The 23,947-nt window shown below is 38.8% G+C and overlaps 1 protein-coding gene across 3 annotated transcripts in view; it reads left to right on the forward strand.

Annotated features, from left to right (window-relative positions):
* KCNIP4 (potassium voltage-gated channel interacting protein 4) overlaps window positions 1–23,947 on the forward strand; it is a 1,166,664-nt gene that overhangs the window by 595,398 nt on the left and 547,319 nt on the right. The window lies entirely within an intron of this gene.

Consider the following 23,947-nt stretch of genomic DNA (forward strand, 5'->3'; position numbering starts at 1 on the left):
ACTGTATAGTCACTGAGATGACTGTTTGGAAGGTAATGCGTGTTACTTAGATTCATATAATTTTAAATGTTTGATAAAATAATCTACCCTATTCTGTTGTAACGATGTTTGTTTTATGGCCAGTTAACTTTGAATGAAATAACTGCCTTAACAAAATATGGCCAGAGAAATATAGCAATATGCACGAGAACCTCAAAAGCAGAAGAGGCATATTTATAGTATCAACTTGTGAATCCTGGATCCTACATGCAAAAATAGTAAGCAAATACTTTATCCTTCACTTTCTGTATCATTTTTTGTAACTGTTGTTGGCCTCCCACATAGTGCCCGGCCCTAGAATATTACAGAGGCACGGGAGATGATTTATTGAGTGTATTTTTTTTTTTTTTTTGCGTTGGTTTTAAATTCTCTAGTAACTGAAAGTATTATATGCTTTTAAGGTAAAAGACGGTTTAAAGAACATCTATTTGCTATGTTTGGTTCACAAATGGAGACACCTAGGTATTAAAAGTTATATTTCTGGGGGCGCCTGGGTGGCGCAGTCGGTTAAGCGTCCGACTTCAGCCAGGTCACGATCTCGCGGTCCGTGAGTTCGAGCCCCGCGTAGGGCTCTGGGCTGATGGCTCGGAGCCTGGAGCCTGTTTCCGATTCTGTGTCTCCCTCTCTCTCTGCCCCTCGCCCGTTCATGCTCTGTCTCTCTCTGTCCCAAAAATAAATAAACATTGAAAAAAAAATTTTTTTTTTTAAAATAAAAAAAATAAAAGTTATATTTCTCTCCCAAGGTCACAAAGAGACTCAGGAAAAGAAAGAACAGACAAAAATTGACATGCTTTTTTCCACTTCATTGTATGAGCTGACCATTCAATAGTCATTAGTGATGGAATTCGAACTCTTCTCCTCTCCCTAACTAGTTGCACTGGGATCCTGTCCGGGGCAGATCCTTTACTTAAAGTGGAGAAGGGGAAGTCATAGGAATCTACTCAAAAGAAATGAAAACGTGTCTAGAAATAGATTGTATGTGGGACGTCTGTGTGGCTCAGTCAGTTAACTGTCTGACTTTGGCTCAGGTCATGTTCTCACAGTTTGTGGATTCGAGCCCTGCATCGGGCTCTGTGCTGACAGCTCAGAGCCTGGAGCCTACTTCAGACTCTGTGTCTCCTTCTCTTTCTGTCCCTCCCCTGCTTGCACTCTATCTCTCAACAATAGATAAATGTAAAAAAAAAAAAAAAAAAAAAAAAAAAAAAAAAAAAAAAAAAAAAAAAGACTTGTATGCAAACGCTTACAGTAGCATTATATGGAAGTCAAAAAGTGGAAACAACTCAAATGTCAGTCAACTAGGGGATAGAACAATAAAATGCAATATATTGATAGAAATGAATACCATTTAGCAGTAAAAAGGAAGTAAGTACTGATGCATGATATCATAGAGCTGAACCTCCACCTTATGTGATATGAAAAAGCCAGACACAAAAGGCTAATATTGTATAAGTCAATTTATATGAACTATCCAGAACAGTCAAATCTACAGAGACAGAAAATAGGCTAGTGGTTGCCTGGGGCTGAGAGTGTGAAGGGTAATGACTACAAATGGGCATGAGAGATCTTTTAGGGATGATGAGAATTTTCTAATGTTGGATTTTGGCAATGGTTGTGCAATTCTGTAAATTTGCTAAAAGTCATTCAAGGTGCGCATAAATTATATTATGCAAATTACACCTCGATAAAGTTGTTTTAAAAAATGTGGAAGGAGCACACTTTCTCCTGAAAAAAAAATATTACTTAACTCCATTCACTCCACTCACTACCCTATTACCCCTCTCCACCCCCGCTAAAACTTATATTCTCAAGATTCAGGATGCCTTAAACTTTTGCCCCATTGGACACATTATTCTGCGACAAAAACTAACATTTCTTGAGATCTTTCCTACACCGTTGGCATTTCACTCGTTTTGTCTTTTATTCCTCATCACAACCTCATGAGATTGTCATAATGTCAGCCCTATTTCAAGGATGGGAAACTGAGCCATTTGTCAATGTCATACAGCTCACACAAAGTTGAGGAGAGACTTGAACTCTTGATTTCCAGAGCCTAGACTCTCAACCACAATGCCACTGCTTGCCACAATGCCATCCAGATGATCTATGAATGTTTGTTGGATGACAGAAAGGTGAGTTTATGTGGCTGCTTTCCTGAACTGGCTTTGCTCCAGCCAGTTGGCAGCTGTATTACGAACCCTTTCTGTCACAGTCTTGGTACATTTAGGAATATAATGCCTTATTATTTCCTGAAGTTTATTTCTAAAGGGAAATGATAAAGTAGTAGTATAAAAATGTTCAAGGTTTTTAGACTGAATTACTAAAGAATAAGCAGGTGATTGCCTTTCTCTTTTGGCCACCAGCCATTAGTCTTATGACTGGAAGGATCCATTTTCTCTAACACATCTTTAATTTACTATTGCGGGCTTACATGGGAGATTACTAGCCATGAGGTTTTTGTTTTGTTTGTTTTCCAAGAGACAATGACAGTGTATGCTGTCATGTTTTTTTGTTTGTTTCCTCAATTAAAAAAATATATATACATTTACCTGGGAGAACAAAATTTTATGGTGAAATGTCAGCAGGAGGTAGAAACTAGTTTTTAAATTAAACAATGATTTTGATGAGATAGAGTATAAACAAAGCAAATCGCTGGAATTGGATTAAGGGACTTAGGTTAATACCTGAAGACGGTTACCAGCACTTTGAGAAAGTTAACTTACCTTGTTGGTTAAATAAGAATAAGACTATGTGCCTTACAGTGCTATGGTGAATATCAGTGGTGTGTGAATGTGTGGATATACCTCTGTGCCGAGAGTGGATGCTCGGTTAGGGCCCGTTGAGTTTATCTATTTTTAATTATTAATGTATTTGCTGTGTTATATTGCTGTGTTATATGTGTAATGTGTTATATTTGACACATAATATTTTAAGTGTTTTGCTCCATACTGGTTCCTGGGGATACAGTGGCAGGCAAGAGAATCAAGAGTGTTTACCTTAAAAAAGTTTATATTTTAGGGGCGCCTGGGTGGCTCAGTCGGTTAAGCGTTGGATATCGGCTCAGGTCATGATCTCGCAGTTTGTGAGTTTGAGCCCCGCATAGGGCTCTGTGCTGACGGCCCAGAGCCCAGAGCCTGGAGCCTGCTCTAGATTCTGTGTCTCCTCCTTTCTCTGCCCCTCCCATGCTCGTGCTCGGTCTCTCTCTGGGTCTCAATAATAAATAAGCACTAAAAATTTTTTTTTAAGTTTATATTTTAGGGAGAAAGGTAAGTATGACCTCCAAAAAGAGAAGTATTATTGTGTTAACAGTTAAGAATCAAATAAGATAAAAACTGAAGAATTCTGTGTTTCTGCAAGGTTGAGGGAATGGCTATTTAAATAGCGTGGTTAGAGAGGTTCTCTCTGAGGAAATATTATTTGAAATATTATTTGAACACAGAACACAATTCTGAGAAGAAACCAGCAATGGAAATAGTCAGAGTGAAGAGCATTTCAGGAAGAAACATGTGCAAAGGCTCTGAGCAGGTAAAGAACTTCCGCTACGGGAGCTCAAAGATCACGGAGTCTGGCACATTGTAGGAACTAGAAAGGAGAGCTTGTCAGTACTTGATAAGCCATAAAAGGATTTGGAATTTTATTCTAAATAAAATTTAAAAACACTGAATTCTTTTAAGGAGTAGGATGATGCAATATATATTTCAAGAAATCCCGTCAGATTGGAAGGAGTAAGAGAAGAAAACAGGAGGGTAGATAGGAAGTTGTTTCAGTACTAAAGAGAAGAAGTAATAGGAATCGTTACTAATGCAATTCATTACAATGGATGGATAGAAGGGTTTGATTTATTTTGGGTGAAGTCTCAGCGGGGATTATTAAGGGTTGGACGAAAGTGGAAAGAAGAAAGGCAGAGTCAAGATCACATCAAGGTTACTGTGCCTGGGTTTCTGATGTGAGATAGGGGATGGAGCCATCCTAGTGATGGGGAGACTTAAGGGTAAAACAGAGTTCCCTTTTGGACCTGTCATGGTTGAGGTGTCTCTGAGACATCCCAATGGAGATGACTTGTACAGAGATGGAGAAGAAACTTGGAGTGCACGGACTTCTGAGCTGGAGTTATAGAATAGGAGTCATTACCATAAAAGTGGTAAAGTTGTGGGGCGCCTGGGTGGCGCAGTCGGTTAAGCGTCCGACTTCAGCCAGGTCACGATCTCGCGCTCCGTGAGTTCGAGCCCCGCGTCGGGCTCTGGGCTGATGGCTCAGAGCCTGGAGCCTGTTTCCAATTCTGTGTCTCCCTCTCTCTCTGCCCCTCCCCCGTTCATGCTCTGTCTCTCTCTGTCCCAAAAATAAATAAATGTTGAAAAAAAAAATTTAAAAAAAAAGTGGTAAAGTTGAATGGTTGTAGGTAATTAAGTGGGACTAGGTAAATAGCGCTAACAATAAACAATCAGAATCCTTGGATTCAGCTCCTTGGAGTATACCATCTTAATTAACTTATAATATCTACTATGTCTTGTGGCAACAGAGGACATCATATAAGTCCCCAATGGGTTTTACAGTATGTTGCATTTTAGGAGATGGGACAATCAAATGTATTATTTATGATTCTGTTCTTCTTTAAACTGGTCTGGACTAATGCTATATCGCTTTTAAAATGTTGAGAGATCCCTGGAATCACTTGATTTGGGCTTGCTTATGGATAGCAATGCTAAACTGCAGGATGTTGATTTTATACTAAATCCTATACATGCAGATCCTCAAGGTTATTATCATACTTACTGTTGGTTGAGGACCTGCTATGTGCAGTGCATTGTTAAAAGTACTAGGAAGGTAGAAATCACATCTCATCTCACTGAGTGAGTCTCATTGGGAGAAGACAGATAGGTGAGCAAGTAATTACTATGAAGTGTGGTAAGTGCCATATTCTGGGGGTGATATTAAGGAGAAGAAACTGGTTATCTTCTAAAGGTTAGAAAATATTTCATGGAAAACCTGATGTTTATGTTGAATCATGAAGGATGAATAGAGATTTCTAGGAAAACAAGATAGAGGGTATTCCATGAAAGAGGTATGTGCATGGCAGAAAAGGTGAAACAGAAATAGATCATGTGGCTAAATCGAATGTTGAGTGTAGTACTTAATAGAAGGCTCAGGACATATCAGGCACTCAATAAATATCTGTTGAATAAATAAATGGGTGAATGAGCCCCCAGATTTTACTCAGCCAATATTAGCCTCCAATGTCTAGGAAAAGGAAATAGGAAGATTCCTTGTGTATAGATTTTATATAGTGTTATGAGATACAAACTATGTAATTACATATGAAATTCCTAAAGACAATATAAATAGATATTTAATAGTGTGGTAAATGTGCATATGTTTGTGTGTTCAGGAGAGAGAGAGAGAGAGAGCAGGGAAAGAGAGAGAGAAAAAGGAAGGAATGGAAAATAAAAAATCACTTTAAAAAAGCATCTTGTGGGAAATGAGCACTAAAGGAACTTGCTCTAAGATGGCACTGGGCAGAACTTGTGAAGTGAAAACCATGAACTACTGAGTTCAGGAAGAGAAAAGCCTGCCTAAATATTGGTTTTAGCTGAAGGAGCCAGAAGCAGTAAGACTACAGTCAACGTATGTGTCAGGGAATCAAACTGAGAGCCTTTGTCTACCAAGGAGGAACAGGATACAGATTTACAGAGGAGCCAGGCCAGATTATGAGGACCTGAGGAAACAGGGAAGTCAACAGGAGAGTGGCCCATGGAACATGTCAAGAGTTAACCCAGTTTAATTATAGTGCCTGATTCAGGTTTGACTTTGAGGAGACAAGTCTTAGTTTTCTGAACTAGCCATTTTGGTGTCTGACAACTGAGCTCTTCCAGAAGTGGTGGACAAGGGGCAGCTCAGAAAAAAAAAAAAAAAAGCCTCTTTTCAAAAAGCAACGAAAGAAATAGGGATAAGTAAGGACACTGCTGAAGATGGAGTAGGGAGATTCTGCTAAAATTCATTTGCAAAAGGTAATTGGAAGTAGGAGTGACCAAGTTCAATGACAACAATGATTATGTTGGAAGAGGAAGGTAGAGAGGTGGTTATTCTTTAAGGACATCACATTTTTGTGGAAAATCATTCATGTGGTATGTTCTATGAGGTTCCAGTTAAATTTGTTTAGGATTGAAGGTGAAATTATTCCTTGTTTTCACTTCAAGAGAATTAATACCTAAAGCCCTCCTTGACCTTATAAATTGACAAAATGAATGCCATCGCTCAGTTTTCTAGTTGATTTTTGTACGAAGGTGGATAGTGTCACTGTTTAATTCCTGGAATTCTTATAATCAGAATTCTCTAGTCACAAATATTATTGTCTGTGGTTCCTTAACTTTGATTCTATTGTATCTCTTACAGGCAGTACATCAAAAGAATACTTCACAGCAGTATTCCTGAGATTCTATGACTTACTCAGATTCAGAAATTTCTGTAATATATCCAGGCTGATCAATTTATACACTTTCATAATTGTTTACTTAAAAGGAATGATTTTTCTTCTTTGCTTTGTATTAATCAAATGTCCCATGATGCCTCTGCAGCAATTACAGTTAGTTTGCAAGAAATTGGTATGCTCTTGAACACTACTGAACACTCAGATTACATAATAGATGGTTTATAAAATGTTAATAATGGCCCTCATATATTAGATATGCTAACCTAAACAGGAGGCATGTTTTAGATTATGTAGTTTGAATACATTGCTTTTAATAAGTTCTCCTACAGTGAAGAAGGGAAATTTGCAATATATTTGGTTGGGATGTTAACATTCTGCTTGAGATGGCCTTGAACTCATCACAGTATTTATTGATATTGAAGTAGACTTGAAAAAAATCCAAAATTGAAAAATTTTAGGTAGTATTTATGCATCCTCCTGATCAAATATGAGTAATTTTGTGAATAATACTTTCTTACCACAACTGCCATACTCTTCTGTTATCTATTATCTTTCTACCTGCGTTGACTGGCATATAATGTTCTTCCTTCTGGAAAACTCTTATCCACTGCTCAAGAACTATTGTGGGCCTCATCTCCTTTAGGAAGTCTTCCTTGATAAAACCTTCAGGCTTGCTATCAGCTGATTCAAATCTTTCCTCTTCTGCATTCTTTAGAGTCATATGCTTTCTCTAAATCACTAATGTTGTTTTATAACTGTTTTATAACTGTTTTATAACTGAAAATTTAGCAAATTTTCTCCCTCACTAGCCTGTGGGGTTCTTGAGAGATGATCCCAACTAATATTTTTTATTAGCAATGCTTTGTCCAAGTTCGGGCACATAGAAGGCATTCCATAAATATTAGTTGAATGAAATCTATCGTAAAGAAAAATCTCAAATGGCTGTTTCAATTTTATTTACCTTCCCAAGCATTTATGTTTTGTCTCCCAGTGGACTTATAAGCTCTGTAAGTATAGGGATGGAGTCTCCTACTTCCAAGTATAAGTATTCTCTTAGGAGCACATAAACAGCATTTTTATATTTATGAAATCAAATATACTAGATATTGATTGTCAGTCTTATTTCTTAGCACAATATCTGGACATGGAGTACAAGACATGGAGTGATTATGTGGATTATTTTACAAAAATTCAGCATCTCTTGAAATTATCCAAATATTAGACCCACTTTATATGACACGGAGGAAATCTAGCATATTTTGTTATAACGGAAGTAACAAAGAAGGCAAAAGATTTTTGTTCTCAAAAAAGGCCATTTTATAGATACGGACATAATTGGCTCCGACCTAATTCAATAGTTGGTGAAAATCTGGCAGCATTTCAACAACTCATGGCCAAAGTTGTTGGAGATGCTTTCCTGATCTCAATTATACCATCAATTCCCTCCAGTTCAATTTAGCACATCTTAATTGAGTGCTTACTATGGGTTATGCATCAGGCAACTTGCTGAGTGTTAGGTATGATGGAAACACTGAGTATAAGCTGACTGGAATTATATTTATTCCTGGCTGTTTCTCATACTTTATCTAATTGATTTAGACAACATGACTTCACCTCTTTGACCTCAGAATATTTTAATCTGTGACATGGAGGGTATGAGTCTCTACCTCATAGGAGGTTATAAAGGGGGTAGGGCTGGCACAGTGTTTGGCACGCAACTGCCACATGTGAACCTTGTGATTCACCTTTTTCACCAGACTTTGACCAGTCTACAGTAGAGGGAGGAAGCATGAAGGACTCCATAAGAAGGCAGGTGCCAGCTACAAAGAGGCAATTGGACTATAGGTTGTTTCCAGAGGTCTTTATTTTAGTAGCATTATTATGTGTTGGATTTTTAAAGGAGGATATGTGCCAGGGTAGTGTTATAATTCAATTTCAATTACAGTAACTGTTATGTGTAGCAAGCTAACCAAAGGTTGCCAAGTTCCCTGTGCCCAGGCCCTGAATTTAATAGCAGTAATGGCTTTGCACAGCGACTTTAACTCCCCATTACTGTCTCCTTTTGATTTAGTGGCAGCCTTCTCCCCTGAGGTAGAGTACTGATGCCATCTTCTCAACTGGCTCAGGTTTCTGGGGAGATGTTCATTCTGCCTGAGACCTGCCAGGAATCTATTTTTTAATTTCCTGTTATTAGATATGGTGGAATAAGACATAGTTCCCTCTTTCTTGCTCTTTTTCTTTCTTCTTTTTTTGGTACCCTCTCTCACTCACACCAAACAGAGCTGTTTTACAGAAGCTTTCCTTACACTGTATGGATTCTATATGTGGAAAATCACCAGTACACATTTATATATTAAAATTATTGCATGACTGAGTTTTGTATTAAAAAAAGTCTACCCAAAAAACAATTATCAATATTGCTGGTGTATTTTGTAGAGAAATACACACAAGGGCAGATTTGAAATTTCTTGCTATCCTTCCTTTATTCCTTCTATCCTTCCTTCTACCCTTCATTTCTTCCTTCCTTCCTTTCTCCATTTCTCCATTCCAGTTCTTCATTTCTTCCTTCCAAACATCATTCATCTATCCATCATTCCTTTCTTCCTTCCTTCCTCCATTCAATCCTTCATTACTTTCTTCCAGCCATCATCCATCCATCAATCCATCCACCCATCCATCCCTCCTCGTTTCCTTCTCTTGCCCTACTTCTTTCACTCCCTTCTTCCTTCCTTGCCTCCTTCCTCCTTTATCCCTTGTTTTTTTCTTCTTCCTCATACTCCTGTGCTGTTTTTATTCTTCTTCCCTTCTCCTCCCTCCTTTATGTTTTACTCCTTAACTTAATGAACCCTTTTGCAAAAACCCCTCTTCTTATTGTCTACAGTTTCACATTTTCTTCCTGTCCATTCCTGCTAGTTCTGTCTAGTATGTACTTAGAAGTCCTTTGTATCACCCATATTTTTATCCTCCCAATATTTGTAGATTCTTATCCTATCCACTGGTTGTCAGTTAGCCAAATAATATGCATGTATCTCCTTTAATCTGGCCTATAAATCAAACCTTTCTTTTCCCTAATCTTTTTTTTTTTTTTTTTTTTTTTTTTTACTTTTATTATTCCCTAAATGGTTTCCAATTTGTCTTCACCTTTCTGGAATGGAAATGACTCAAATTTAACACAGGACTCCAATTGGGGCTGAAACCTCACTGGCCGAATTTTGCCATTTCTTTTCCTCTGAACGAACATTTCATGACAAACAAGTATAGTATGGTTCTTCGTCTTGCCAATTGATTGCTTTGCAAATTCATGCAGAAAAGTCTTTACTGAGGTTGTCTGAAGTAGATTAAAAAAATGCACCTTTTCCCAGGAGGCAGGGGGACAAGGGTTTAAACCCAGATTCAATGCTGTTTGTGACACGTGCACTTAAATTCTGTGTGACTAGAGTTCCTAATATCTAACACAGAATTAATAATGTTTGTTGTCATGAAAAGATCCTGGACCAGTGCGCAAAGTGCGCAGAGCACTCGCAGGACCCTGAAGAATGAGTACCTCCTGAAAGTGCGCCTCATTTATTTCATCCAAGTTCCAGTTCTTCTCATGAGAATAAAATAACATGTGTGACAATGCTCTGAAAAATGTGAGCATATGGACAGATATAAGGTACTGTGATCATTGTTCTTTACCAGTGCTGTTGAACGTGACTCATTAACAGTGGAGTCATTGCACATGCTCAGCACCCTTTGCCAAGTCCCTCCCTCTGGTCTCAGCATGTCATTCCTCCAGGCTCCAGGTGCCCTAATTATGTTAGCCCCTGCCTACTTAGGCACCTCCAGGCTGAAACTAGCCCAGTGTACTGTTCATGCACAGGCTTTATTATTTCTTTATCTTGACATCAAAATGTACTCATTTAGATTCCCATTCCTTTGGAGTTCTGCTTATCTGCTTTCTTGAAAATAACAAGCTTATCAGATGAAAATGCATTTGTCACTGTGTCTATAAGGAAGGACTGGTTTAATGTGTGATCCATCTCAGGTCACAAATTTGTAATTTCATTAAGGTGTTTTGTAGATACAGTGCCTTGCTCTCCAAGAGCTTTAATATATGGCTTATAGAACTATTTGATCATGAACTACAATAAGAAGTGTATTTTTTCGCATGACCCAGAACACACATGAAAACAATTAGAAAAGAATTTCACAAGATACTACTGGCCCATTCTACTTCTGAAGATTTATGTATCCTATCTAAGACAAGGATTTCATTTTCTTTCCTAGTGTACTCAATTCTAAATTGAGGATCATGAACTCATTAAGTTGATTTTGCTATCCATTAATATGACACAATCATTCTTGAAAAAAGCAACACTCAAAAGTGTTATTTTTTCCACTGGAATTGGGCGGATGGCTGTGACACAGACTTTTAACTGATATTTGTATGCCTATGTGTATCTGGTTATGCCTAGGTAAATGGTAGAAGACAGTGCTTGTCTGACTTCACCATGGACATTAAAGAGTTCGCCTTGATGGGGACATGACTGTCTCCTGTGCACTGATAATTAACAGGTTACTAGGTAACTCAAGCAAATGTTGTAAGAGGCCATGAGGCTCATTATTGGGTAAATAGCTGGAATACCACAGTGGGGCATTGAGGAGAAGGCAATCTCCAGAGATCCAGGGAGGCAGTCAGCATTTGGGGATTTCCTAAACAGAAAGAAAAATCTGGCAATTGAGAGGCAGGTATTAGAGGTAAACAGTGGATTTAGATATAAGAGAAAAACTAGTTACAACTGTATCATGAAATCACGGTGTGGCTTCAGACAAGGCTCATTCCACACCATATCCTACGTCGGTCTGTTGGCTTTCTGCACCTTGTATCCCCCGTTACTTCACCTATGACTGATGCAGCTACATGCAAATAGAACCAGGAGATCAAAGCTATAACGGAAGCCAGTCCGAAAGTGCAAACAATGAACAGTGCCTGGTAGATCCTGGGAAGCCAGTCGGCCTTGGACCCTTAGACTTTTGTTTGGATTTTCCTCCTTTTGCCTGTGAATAGAGCAGGCCCTGAATACCCCATTAAAATATGTACCTCTGTGAATGTATTTTAATGAAGTTTTTTTCTGACTTATCAATTCTGTCTTCAAATTGCTCTGGTATGCCATCTACTTGGAGTTGTGCCTCATTCTTCCCAGGTGTGCACAGCCATTATCAAATTCATAATATTTCAGAGTTCATTTTTTTTAACATTTACTTATTTTTGAGAAAGAGAGAATGAGAGAACATGAGGGGCAGAGAGAGGGGTAGACAGGATCTGAAGTGGGCTTTGCTCTGAAAGCAGATATATATATATATATATATATATATATATATATATATATATATATATGTATACATATATATATGTATATATATATATATATATATATATATATATATTTTCCTAAACAATTCCTGATTGAATGACTCTTCATATTTCTATATTTCTGATGTCCAGGAAAAATATAACCTTGTGAAGGTTTTTTGCTAACCTTGTAAAATTACAGGATTATCTCCATGAAGAGAAAAATAAGCTCCTCTTTATGCCCAGGCTCTTTCAGAAAATGAATCCCAAGTTCATGTATAAACTTGCAGTTACTAAGGACACATATCAGGGAGCAGTACAAAAGTAACAGGGTTTTAGAAAGAAAAAAAGTCACAGAAGAATGTGTCATTTTTTTTTTCTTCCACTATTTGGTGCTACAACAGTAACAAAGTACTTTGATACACAATGCATAAGTCTCAAGAAATATAAAAGCAAATAACTGATAAAATATATAGAAAAATGACCTTTTCAAAATCCCATTTCAAACTTTCAAAGTCAGGAGCTTAAGTGAATGATGAATGTAAGATGCCTTTTCCAAGTAGAATAGAATTGTAGAGGCTCATTTCTACCCTGGGTAGCAAGAAATTATTAGGATCACCCTGACTCACAATGATGCTGTGAACTTCTAATTACCCCAGGTAATGTAGGCATGGGTAGTACATAATTGAAGTTCAATGATAACACAAAAGGCTTCTTCTAACCATGCATTTCAACCTTCTTTCCTAGCAAACATTTGTGTAAGCCAATGAAAAATAGCCAAGTTGCCCTCTGTGTCCTTTTACGTCTCTTGCATATCTTCCTTTTTGGTGATGCTGTTTATAAGACATAAAGTAGTCAAAATGTTATGAAAAGAGGCTATGCCTTCCTGTGAGTTGGATAAAGCTTGAGTTATTTTTCATACTGATGGCAGTGAGGATACATGTAAGGTTCAGGAAGACTCCAGGTTCTATTGATTAAACACACACAGAAACAATCTGCAGGTGGAAACTTGGCCAACCACAGCAAGCTTCAGGAGCCCATGGTTGATGGTAGCCACATATGATGTTCATGGCGAGGTGAGACAAAGAAGCTACCATGTGAAGCTCAAGCAGCTGCCAAGATGCTCATCACATCTCCAAGGCCCACAGGCATCCACCATGGGAGCCACCCGCCATTTACAGAAAAGATGCTAATAAGATATGGCTCTAAAAATGCCATCTGTTCTCATTTTCACTGATGCAGAGGATTGAAAGGTTTGGGCCTGATGGCAGCCAGAATTTAAAGGGAATTCCCTAAAGGGGAGTTCCAAAATATTTGAGCAAGGGCAGCATCATTAGAAGCACTGCATAACTTCCCAACACGGCTTCTTTGAAGGGTAGAGGCGCCATTGGATTCACAAGTCCTGACAGTGAATACTCACACATACTGGCACTTACTTGATATCTTTTATAGTTAGAGCTTTCACTTTATATGTATAATAAGAATGGATGTTTGCTTATTTATCAGGTTGTTGAAATTATCTAATTGTTAAAAAAAACCTAGTTGATGGAAATATTTATTTTCCTATTTGATTTCTTCCATGAATATTAGTGTGTGTGTGTGTGTGTGTGTGTGTGTTTTCCTTCCAAAGGAAAAAGACTCATATAAAAATGATTAAAAGTGGTTTTTTGTCACTTAATAGCAAGTATATTTTTATGGTTATATGTTAAATAATCAGAATGACTCACATGCTCATTAACAAAAATGTGTTGATTAATTTTATGTTAAAATCATTAGGGTTTAAAAATTATGAAAAAGGGACTGTTGGCATCTGAATTGAGTTTGACCAAATTCAAGATATTGTAAAAGCAGTGTGAATACTCAGTACCTAGACCAGATGCAAATTTTTCTTCTTGCTTATGACAAACATTTCCATCCCACAAGAAGCCTGAGCCACCTTTCCAGGGTCTCCGGAATGGTTGGCCATCCACAAAGAGTGAAGGCCTGCACAGATCACAAGAGCAAACTGATGTTATCCTGGAGAGTACCACATGAAGCGGGGGCGGGGGGGGGGGTTCCTAAAGAAAGGGAATATATGAAAGCTAGTCATTCCCAGTTCAGAAGCTGACCACTATAGAGTTGCTTTAAAAGTTTGGGAGGCTGCATCAATGAAGTGAGGGTAGTGGCCAGTAAATAATTATTTCAAGAAAACAAATTTGAATGTTCAATACAGTAAAAATTTAATAGAAAACAGGGGGGAAAGGCACAACTTTGTGGATCAGTGATTGTCTTAAACCTCCGGATGGTTTTAGAATCACTACGAATTTTCCAATTTGCCTAGCTATTCCATTGGATGAGCTTCATACTTGCTAAGAGACTGGTTCTTAAAATATCTCCTTCTTCATGCATTAGTGTCATCAGGCATCAAGTTGTCAGGTTTCCAGTGGTCTCACTTTTCCTGCACAGATGTGATGAATGAAACTCTTTTCATGCCAAGGTGTCAGAGATTAATTTTTTTTTCTGCCATTTAAGTTCTTTTTAGGACACCTGGAATACTTAATGTGAAAAAATTAAATCATTAACGGTGGGGTTCTAGATATGGTGATTCTTTGTTGGAGGCTTATGCATGTGGCTTAAATCCTGCCCTACAGGTAGCATACCATTTGTTTCTTCCTTCTTTCCTTCCTCTCCTCCTATCCTCCTTTCTTTGCTATAACTTTTACTGATCAACCAATGTATCCCAAGCACATGAATAAGTACTGAGTACAGAAGGATGGATATGATCCCTCCTCTCAAGCACTCATAGTTTCATAGAGGAGATAGTTATGTCAACCAGCTCATAAACCTTGAAAGGATCATAATTAAGTACAAAGCAGAAAGAAGAAGGGGATCAATCTTGTTGAGGAAGGGACTTGTGAGAGACCCCACTCAGGTGAAAACATTTAAGCTGATTCTTAAATGACGGAAAAGAATTTCTCAGAAGGAAAAGGGAGGGATTAGAGAAACCGGCCTGAGAGCTTGGCGACAGCAGTAGTTCAGCATGACTTGAACACAGAGCGTGAAGAAAATATGTCTGGAGATGAGGCGGGAGAGCTCCTCAGAAGGTTGGGAGGGACTTTGTGGGCCTTGCTATGGTTTGGGGATTCCATTCTGTAGTCAGTGACATACTACTGAAAATCGAAGCCAGAGAATAACATGCTTCTATCACTCTGACAACAATGTAGACTGTGGATAGGTCAGAAGAGGAAGAGGATTAAGAGAATTTTATCATCCTAAGAGGGACTATCACAGGTGAGCCTAATCTAACTGAGTAATCCTTGAAAAGAGGTCAGCAAGATTTGAAACATAAGAGAGATTTTCCCACTAGTGGTGACAGAGCAAATTGCCATGTTGTAGAGAGAGCAAAGAACCAAAAACAGTTTCTGGGGGCTGAGAGTGGTCCCTTTCCTACAGCTAGCAAGAAAACAGGGACCTCAGTCATGCATCCACAAGGAAATGAATTCTGTGAGCAACCAGTGGTCTCAAAGCAGATCCCGACAGAGCCTCAGATATGATCATAGCCTCAGCTTAAACTTTAATTTAAGCTTGAGTAGAGGGCTCAGATAACCCATGATCAGACTCTTCATCCATAGAACTGTGAGATATAAATTTGTCTTGGTCTAAGTCAGTTTGTAATCATTAACCATTCAGCAGTGGAAACCTACTACATGCATGTACTAATGGCACAGTTCAGAGAGGTGCTGTCCTCAAAACCAGCAGGTATTGCTTGACTGACTTTTTTTTTTTTCTTAAAAAGAGAGAGGTTGTATGCACATGCATGCACACGTGTGCAGGGGTACAAGTTGGGAAGGGGCAGCTCAGCACAGTGCCCAAAGGCTTGATCTTAAGACCTTGAGATCAAGTCTTGAGAGCTTAACCCACTGAGCCACCCAGGCACCCCTTGACTGACTTGTTTTGATGACCCTTCAAAAAAGTTTTAATCTGTTGATGGCTATATATACGTTTAACATAGTGTGCATTCAGTTGTCTGTAAAAGTTAATCTTTCATTCTTTGGGGTCATTTTGTTATTTAAGAAGCTATATATCCATTACGTTGATGATAATTTTTCTTTTCAGTGTGGTCCTACTAATGGCAAGTCTGTATGTGTGTTTCACATGAAATATACACTTGATTATTGCGCAAAATTTGGTTCTAGCATGATATAAATATTATGGCTATTGTATTTGAAATATTCTTTTTTAAAAGCAAGGTTATTAAAAAGTAATTAAGTTGGAGTTTTTAGTAATTAAACTACAACATAAAAGTAACATGAATAATTGTCAAGGAAATTGTTGTGTATTATTTTTCATATTTTTATTTCTTTGGTGCAGAGAAAGAAAATGACAAACCATTTTTATACTCTATTACTGTGAAGAAATACAACATATCAACTGTAATGAGGAATAATTTGTTGGAAGGAATATTTGGAATGAAATCTGGCTAAATATATATCTCCGCTAAGATTTCTGTTAAGCAGGGCTAAAATCTGTAGAAATTGCCCTGGGTTTAATGATCACATAAATAATCCTGTTTCAATTATCTGAGACTTAGATAATTTCTTAATAAATGAGTTAAGCATCAGACAAGTTTGTGTCTTTTGTTACTTTACAGTATTGATCTAGATAGAGATTATCCACAGTGGAGTTATGGGAAGAGGCTCCATGTGGCTGCTGTTTTGTTTTTTTATTAGATTTCCAACTAAAATATCTACTTTATCTAAATCAGCTTCACGCTTCCGAACATCGGCATCCATCAATTGCTATTTATTTCACTTTGCTGGGTTATTAAGATGACTGTGTCTCAGTCTTGTCCCTCACTTAGGTGCCTGCATTTGGAGCTAAAAGAGGGATGTTTAGGGGTAGATTGAAGAAAGGAACTAGGATATGTAGCAACGCAGAGAAGCGTGAAAATGTTTATCGTCCTCTCTCCATTTACGTGGCATCTGAAGCTCCCTGGTGAAAGAAACTTGAGATGGATTCAGAGAATGAGTCATCAAACAATACTTTGACAACATGGAATGGAAACGTGTATCTGTTCACAAACGATTTAAAAATATCTTACTTCTGGTAGAAGAACAAACTTTGTAGAGAAGTTTGAGAAACTGATGGAGCGCCTATCTATTCTTAACCATGACGAATTTGTGAAAGGTGTGAGTCGCGGCTAGTTTTTAATAAGCTGGGGAAATGTCTTCCTGGAGGCTGTGTTACTTATGGGGTGAGAGTGTTTGAGCAGATTAATGCAGTGTTTCTCATGGTGTGGTCCAGAGAAGTCCTGCATTAGAATCATTGAAATGTTTGATTGAAAAGGAGATTCATGGGCTGTACCCAAGACCTACTAAATCAGAATCTCTGGGGAAAGTCTGAGGATTAATTTTTTTTAAGTTTATTATTTTTGAGAGAAAGAGAGAGAGAGAGAGAGAGAGAGAGATAAAGCACAAGCGGGAGAGGAGCAGAGAGAGGGAGGCACAGAATCTGAAGCAGGCTCCAGACTCTGAGCTGTCAGCACAGAGCCTGATGTGAGCTGAAACTCAGAAACCCTGAGATCATGACCTGAGCTGGAGTCAGATGCTTAACTGAATGAGCCACCCAGGCACCCCATGAGGATTCACTTTTAAGAGGATCTCTAAGTAATTCTGATGCACGCTAAATTTTGAGTACCACCAGTTAATATATACATATAGCAGCTCCCTGTTCTTTCTTGCCATTGCTGGATAATATCACTACTATTTACAACTTCCCCCATTTACCTTCAGTCCTGTAAAGATGCGCTAAAGTACAGCTTCACAGTGTTTCTGAATCACTGCCTATTGTTCCTCCTTTTAACTACCTTCAGCCACTTAGTAGATTGCTTCTGCTATTCATCCTGAGGTCAACGTTGTCTGGTGAAGCCTGGTATAATGTTGCTTCTTTACCACTGAGGATATTGCCTAATCATGGAATGTTGAGTGTGATGCATCAGTGGAGTTGATGAGGCTGACGGAGGAGAATATGTCCTTGAAGGGGAATTTCCTCAGCAGATGACAGAACCCTTAGAAAACACAGTTGAAACTGAGTAGAGTCTGTAGTCTGATGATACACTGACACATCACTGTATCTGCTCATTATGTGGAGTGTTCCAGAAGGGAAGGTGACTAAGATGTTGTAAAAAACCAGTGCCCAGGAAAGTTATTTCAATGCTGTGTGTGTGTGTGTATTTATATATATAACTATATATATATATATATATATATATATGTAATTATATATATAGAGAGAGAAAATTATATATATATATATATATATACACACATATATATAATTATCTATATATATAATTTGCAACAGGGATACCTGGATAGTAATTTTCTTAAGAAGAGTTATTTAAAAGCCAAGCTCATTATAAATGGATAAATTATTCCTATATTACTTGTGGTGAAGATGGTGGTAATCTTGATGGGTGAATGTGAGCAGTGCGTTTTCTTTAGAATCCCAACTCACCTGAAGACACCTCACAACTTTTTATCCACATCGTGGCTAGAAATGATAACAGTATTTAGCTAATTAAGTTGTTCTGTGGATCTATTGAGATAATTCACGGAAAGCAATTAGAACAGTACTTGAGGGGATCCTGGGTGGCTCAGTGGGTTAAGCGTCGGACTTCAGCTCAGGTCATGATCTCACAGTTCCTGAGTCTGAGCCCCGTGTCCGGTCTGTGCTGAGAACAACTCAGAGCCTGGAATCTGCTTTGGTTTCTGTGTCTCCCACTCTCTCTCTGTCCCTCCCCTGCTTGTACTCTGTATCTCTCTCAAAAATAAATAAACATTTTTTAAAAAATTAAAAAAGAACAGTACTTGATATGTGACAAGGACTCAATAAATATTAACAGTAATAGGTACCATTTAGTGAGCATTTACAATGTGCCAGTGTCTGTCCTGAGTGCTTTGCATGAATCATCTCAGCAAGTTGCCCAAAGTCATGGAGCTCTAAAATGGCAAAATTGGGATTTGAACTCAAGCATGCTCCTAACCTCTGCATTATCCTTTCACTTCCATGAATGTGAGTCATTATTCCTTCACATTATTACTGAAATAAATTCCTCATTTGATGCCTTGCTGCTTGGTTTTACTTCAGCTCATTTTGAAAATCCAAATATCCTCCCTATTCACTCAGTCACAGGATTTAGCCAGGCTTCTTGAGGATCAAATAACTGCCTAAGAAGGGAAATGAGTTAGAGGCAGGCAAAGGGTGCTCATTTTGCATGTCAGAATGGGAGATGGCCTGCAAACTGAGAGAAGAAATGTCATGAGGGCATTGGGACAAGTGAAATGGCTACCTTTGAGTATTTTCCAGGCTCTGGGCAAGTTCTCTGCCAAGACTAGTCTTATTCCCCAGGGGTCATGCAATGCAGACTGCCCTTGCTGTGGAAAAGAAAAAAAAAAAAAAAGTCACCACCTAATATGTGTATGGGGTAAGCCCTGTGCAGTAAAGTTGATCTCGGTTCCATTCTCCAGCCTCCCACTGCCACTCAAACCTAAGTGGTACTTTCCATATTTGCTTAAATGCTTCCACCAGATGCTGCCATGGATTTTATTTATTTACACTTATACTTAAAACACTATCTGATTATGATCTCTGGGGTCAGCCCTTAGTTTAAATCCTGGGTTGGATATTTCCTCGTATGATCTACTAAACCCTCTGTTCCTCAATGTCCTTTTGTAAAATGGAAACAAAAATGGCACCCATCTCATAGGGTGTATATGAGGATGCTGTGAAAGAATTCATATAAAAAGCTTAGTTCACTATGCTGTGTCAAATAGATTTTCCTAACAATATTAGCTATTATCATCTAAATTTTGTTTTAGTAGATTTTTAAGCTTTGCAAAGACAGGGGAGAGGATTTCTATTGCCCATACACCCTTGTATGGTACCTAGACCAAAAATCTAACAAATAAATAAATGACAAATAATCAGAAATAAATGGAATGAAGTTTAGTTTTGACCAGGCCAACTAATTGAGGCTCTGAGACTAGGGTGTGGAGAAGCCTTTCTCCCCTTTCCCTCCGGTTAATACCATCCCCAACTGCAATAATAAAAAACACAAATAAGCAGAATCTCTTGCTTCTCTGCCTTAGTTCACAAAAGGGCAGCCTCATCTCTCATTTTAGAAGGAAACATTGTTTTCCTTCCAAAAGACATATTGCAGAAAACAACGCAGAAATGGGTTCATTTCTGCCAGGAACTGGTGATTTTGAATCAACTGCACTTTAGTGATATGCTCTGAAGTGCAAAAGTGTCTCTAATTAAGTGTGTTTATTTTTCTGGGGCCAGGCCAAGGAAATCTTCGTGTGACAGTAGACATTGAGCGACTCCCCAACGTTGTTTTGTTGAACCCTCTTTCAAGCAGTGAGACTGAATCTGCCTCTCACCCTCCTCATTAGTTTCTTGAGAGAATGCCATGCGGAAGCTTTTGGCAAATTGTCATGCCAGCGTTCCCTTCTCTCACTTCTGCATCATCTCCATCCCTCCCCACTCCACTCTCAGGGCTGGGGCAATTGCATCTAAAATTGCATCAATCCAGGAAGGGCAAGCAGTCTTTTCAAAGCTCCTAATAAAGTGTTGGCTACATACCTCAGTGATATTTATATGTTAGTGAAGGGAAGCATTTATCAAGTTCTTAGTGTATACCTGGTTGCTGTCAAGTCTTTCCCATGGGGAAGGTCCTGAAAGTCAGTATACAGCTACCAGCCTGAATGGTTTCTGATGCTTTGGGACGTGGAACAATGTACCAACTCTTCCCAAGGCTCTGTTTCTTCATCTGTGACAATGAAATCTGGATCTTCTTCAAAGAGTTGTTGTGAGGGCAGGACAGCCAATGTGCTTAGCTCAGTGCTTGGCAAAGTGTGTGTGTGTGTGTGTGTGTGTATGTGTGTGTGTGTGCATGCTTATCACATTTTCTCCATTCATCTGTCAACAGACACTTAGGTTGTTGCCATGTCTTGGCTATCGTGAGTAATGATGCAATGAACATGAGAGTGCAGGTGCTGATGAACTGATTACATTTCCCTTGGATATGTACCCCAAAACAGGGATTGCTGAATAATGTGGCGATTCTATTCTTAATTTTTAGAAGAAATTTCATACTGTTTTCCATCATGGCACCACCAATTAGATTCCCACCAACAGTGCACAGAAGTTCTCTTTTCTCCACATCCTTGCCAACACTTGTTATCTTTTATCATTTTGATAATGCCTGTCCTAACAGGTGTAAGGTAATACCTCACTGAAGTCTTCCTTTGCATTTGCCTGGTAATTAATGATGTTGAGCATCTTTTCATGTGCCTGTTGATCATCTGTATGTGTCCTTTGGAAAAATGTCTATTCAGAACTTTTACCCATTTTTTTAATCAAGTTATTTGGGGTTTTTTTCTTTCTTCTCTTCCTTTTGCTATTTAGTTGTATGACTTTCTTATGTTTTTGAGATATTAACCCTTTATCAGATATATGATTTGCAATTATTTTCTCCCATTATGTAGGTTGCCTTTTCATGTGTTGATGGTTTCCTTTTTGGTGCAGCAGCTTTTCAGTCTGGTGTAATGCCACGTGTGTAGTTTTGATTTTGTTGCCAGGACATCAATTTTAAATATGAACATAAAGGACCTGATCATTGGCTTTCATTTACAGGGCAAGCTGAAGGGCTCTACTGGGTTCCCTTGGGTAGAAAAAACATAGAACAAGCCCCTCTGGAGACCAGAGGTGATATATGTTTAAGTAATAATAATCCTGTGAAAAAGCAGGAAGAAGGGTCCAGGAATTCACTTAACTACTAGTTTGGAAACTTCTTATGTTGCAAAGTTATAGGGGCTGGTGGATTAATTAGAATGCCACAGAATAGTTTGCAAGGATCATTTTGGGTACAACCTGCATTTCTGGGCTGACAACTATTTGTGCCGATGTTTGGGTTTTTAATTGGTTTAAAGCTGTGTAGAATAATGGGAAAAAATATTGGGCTTTGAGTTGAACGATCAGAGTTTGAATCTTGGTCCTATTACTCACCAGTGGTATGACCTTGAGCCTGCTATTTAAACTCTCTGAGGCTTAGTGCTTCTCTATAAATCTTATCTAATTATGCCTGTTTTCCAAGTGGCTAAGAGGGAAAAGCAATGTATGTAAAGGATCTGGTATATGGTAATTACCCAATTAATGGTGACTGTTGTTATCCAACATGTATCTATTCCATTCCATATGTCTGTGAACTATCAAGTGCCTTCCACGGAGGCATGTGAGGAACATAAAGGTAAAGAAGGCATGATTTCTGCCTTCTAGAAGCTTACTCTTAAATGGTGAAGATGTGTGCTCGACTGTAATATAACATATCATAAGAGGAAAAGGTACTGTAAAAACACACAAAAAAGGAAGAGCTTTCCTACAATTCTGCTTCAAGTTTTCTGGGAGAGTTTTAGTAACTTGACAGGCAGAGAAAGGACTTTCCAGATAGATACCGTGTTTTGAACAAAGGCTGGAGACGGAGAAGCTCAGAGTGAGTTTGGGAGAAGGGAGCTGAGCTGTCAGGTAGGGTGATATACAGAAGTAGTGCCCATGAGGTGCGATTTTCCAGCTGGTCTCAGATCACAGAAGGACCAGGATGCTGTTCAAAAGAACTTGGACTGTTTTTCAGTAGGCAACTAATCCCATGGAAGGTGTTTGATTAAGGGAATGATAAGATGAGGGCTACATCCTAGAGTGACTACTTTGGCAACCCTGTGTGGTATGAATCGAGCGTGGAGAGACTTGTGATAAAAATAAGAACTGGTAGTGATTGAACACTCTCTCTGTTCTGGAAGTATTACTCATTAAGTCCCTAAACAGTCCCATGGGAAAGATGCTATCATCATCACCTTTTATACAGATGAGCAGATTAAGGCATGGAGATGTTAAGTAACTTGTCCAAGGTTGCACAGCTAAAAAGGGTAATACATGTGATCTAGGCATTCTGGCTCTGGAGTCCAAACTCTGAACCATTATACTACGTTGCCTTAAAAGCCAACCAGTAGGTAGGGACACCTGAATTCTACCGTGTCCTGCTTTTGTCTGCCCTTCCGTGCTCTTTCTTGGCCCTCAGTTTTGTTCATCTATGAATTGGCTTTCTGAGATGCTTTCTAACTCTTGTTTTTGTTTTTGTTTTTAAATTCTGTATTTTAACGTAGGCCTGATCTATATGGGCAGTAATGGGGTGGAAGGGGAATGAAATGATTGTGCAAGATAAAGACAGAAACGCCAAAGTTTTGTTTCTGATTTTTTGGTTGTTGTTCTCAAACTTTTTCTGGCTCTAAATTTATCTAAATCAATTTAAAAAAAAAACAAGCATAGGAAGTACACATTGTAAAGAAGTATATATTTTGTCATATCGAATAGCGATGGGCTAATGCATAAGATAACTGCTAAACTCTAAAATTTACAAATATTAGGGATATTTATTAGTTTATTATACTCAGGCTTTGACACAGTATGATAGGTATTATTCAAGTGAGAATATTAGTTCACAATGACTCAGATCGAGTCCTAGCATAAGGCATCTCTTTGAGAAGAAAGTAAATCCCGAACGACTCTCTAAAGCCCCATTTCTCTCCGCACTCAGCTAGTTGGGGCAAAACACACATTTGCTTTTCCTGACTAGTAAACAGTGTTTCTGAAGCAGCCGAATCCAAGCTGTCACTCTACCTCTCGGCATTTTCAGGCTTTTTCTTCCTATTTCAAGATGCCGAGATTGGTGGCTGTCTGCAATGGGAGTCCTGCCCTTGCTTAGTTTCCGTTTCCAAGGCAACTGACCAGCCCAACAAAGCCACCAGCGGGAGCGCGGGTCCTGGAGCCGCGGAGCCATCACTGCCGCGCGTCGTCTTTCCTCGGGACCGTCCTGGTGACCTCGGGGTCTTCGGGTGATCTGCGCTTACTTCATGCGTGACTGTCTCTCTGTGTAAGAGTGATAACAAGGAAGCCGATAATTCCGACAGGCCCCACTTAATCCGGCTGCCACTTCTGGCCTCTGCTACAGTAGACAGGATGGATGCATTTCTCTTATTCACGCCCTTTCTCTCAGCCTCTCCATCTCGCCTCTCTCTCTCTCTCTCTCTCTCTCTCTCTCTCTCTCTCTCTCA

The sequence above is a fragment of the Herpailurus yagouaroundi genome, unplaced genomic scaffold (assembly GCF_014898765.1).
Source record: "Herpailurus yagouaroundi ecotype Mexico unplaced genomic scaffold, PumYag 28, whole genome shotgun sequence".
Lineage (NCBI taxonomy): Eukaryota > Metazoa > Chordata > Mammalia > Carnivora > Felidae > Herpailurus > Herpailurus yagouaroundi.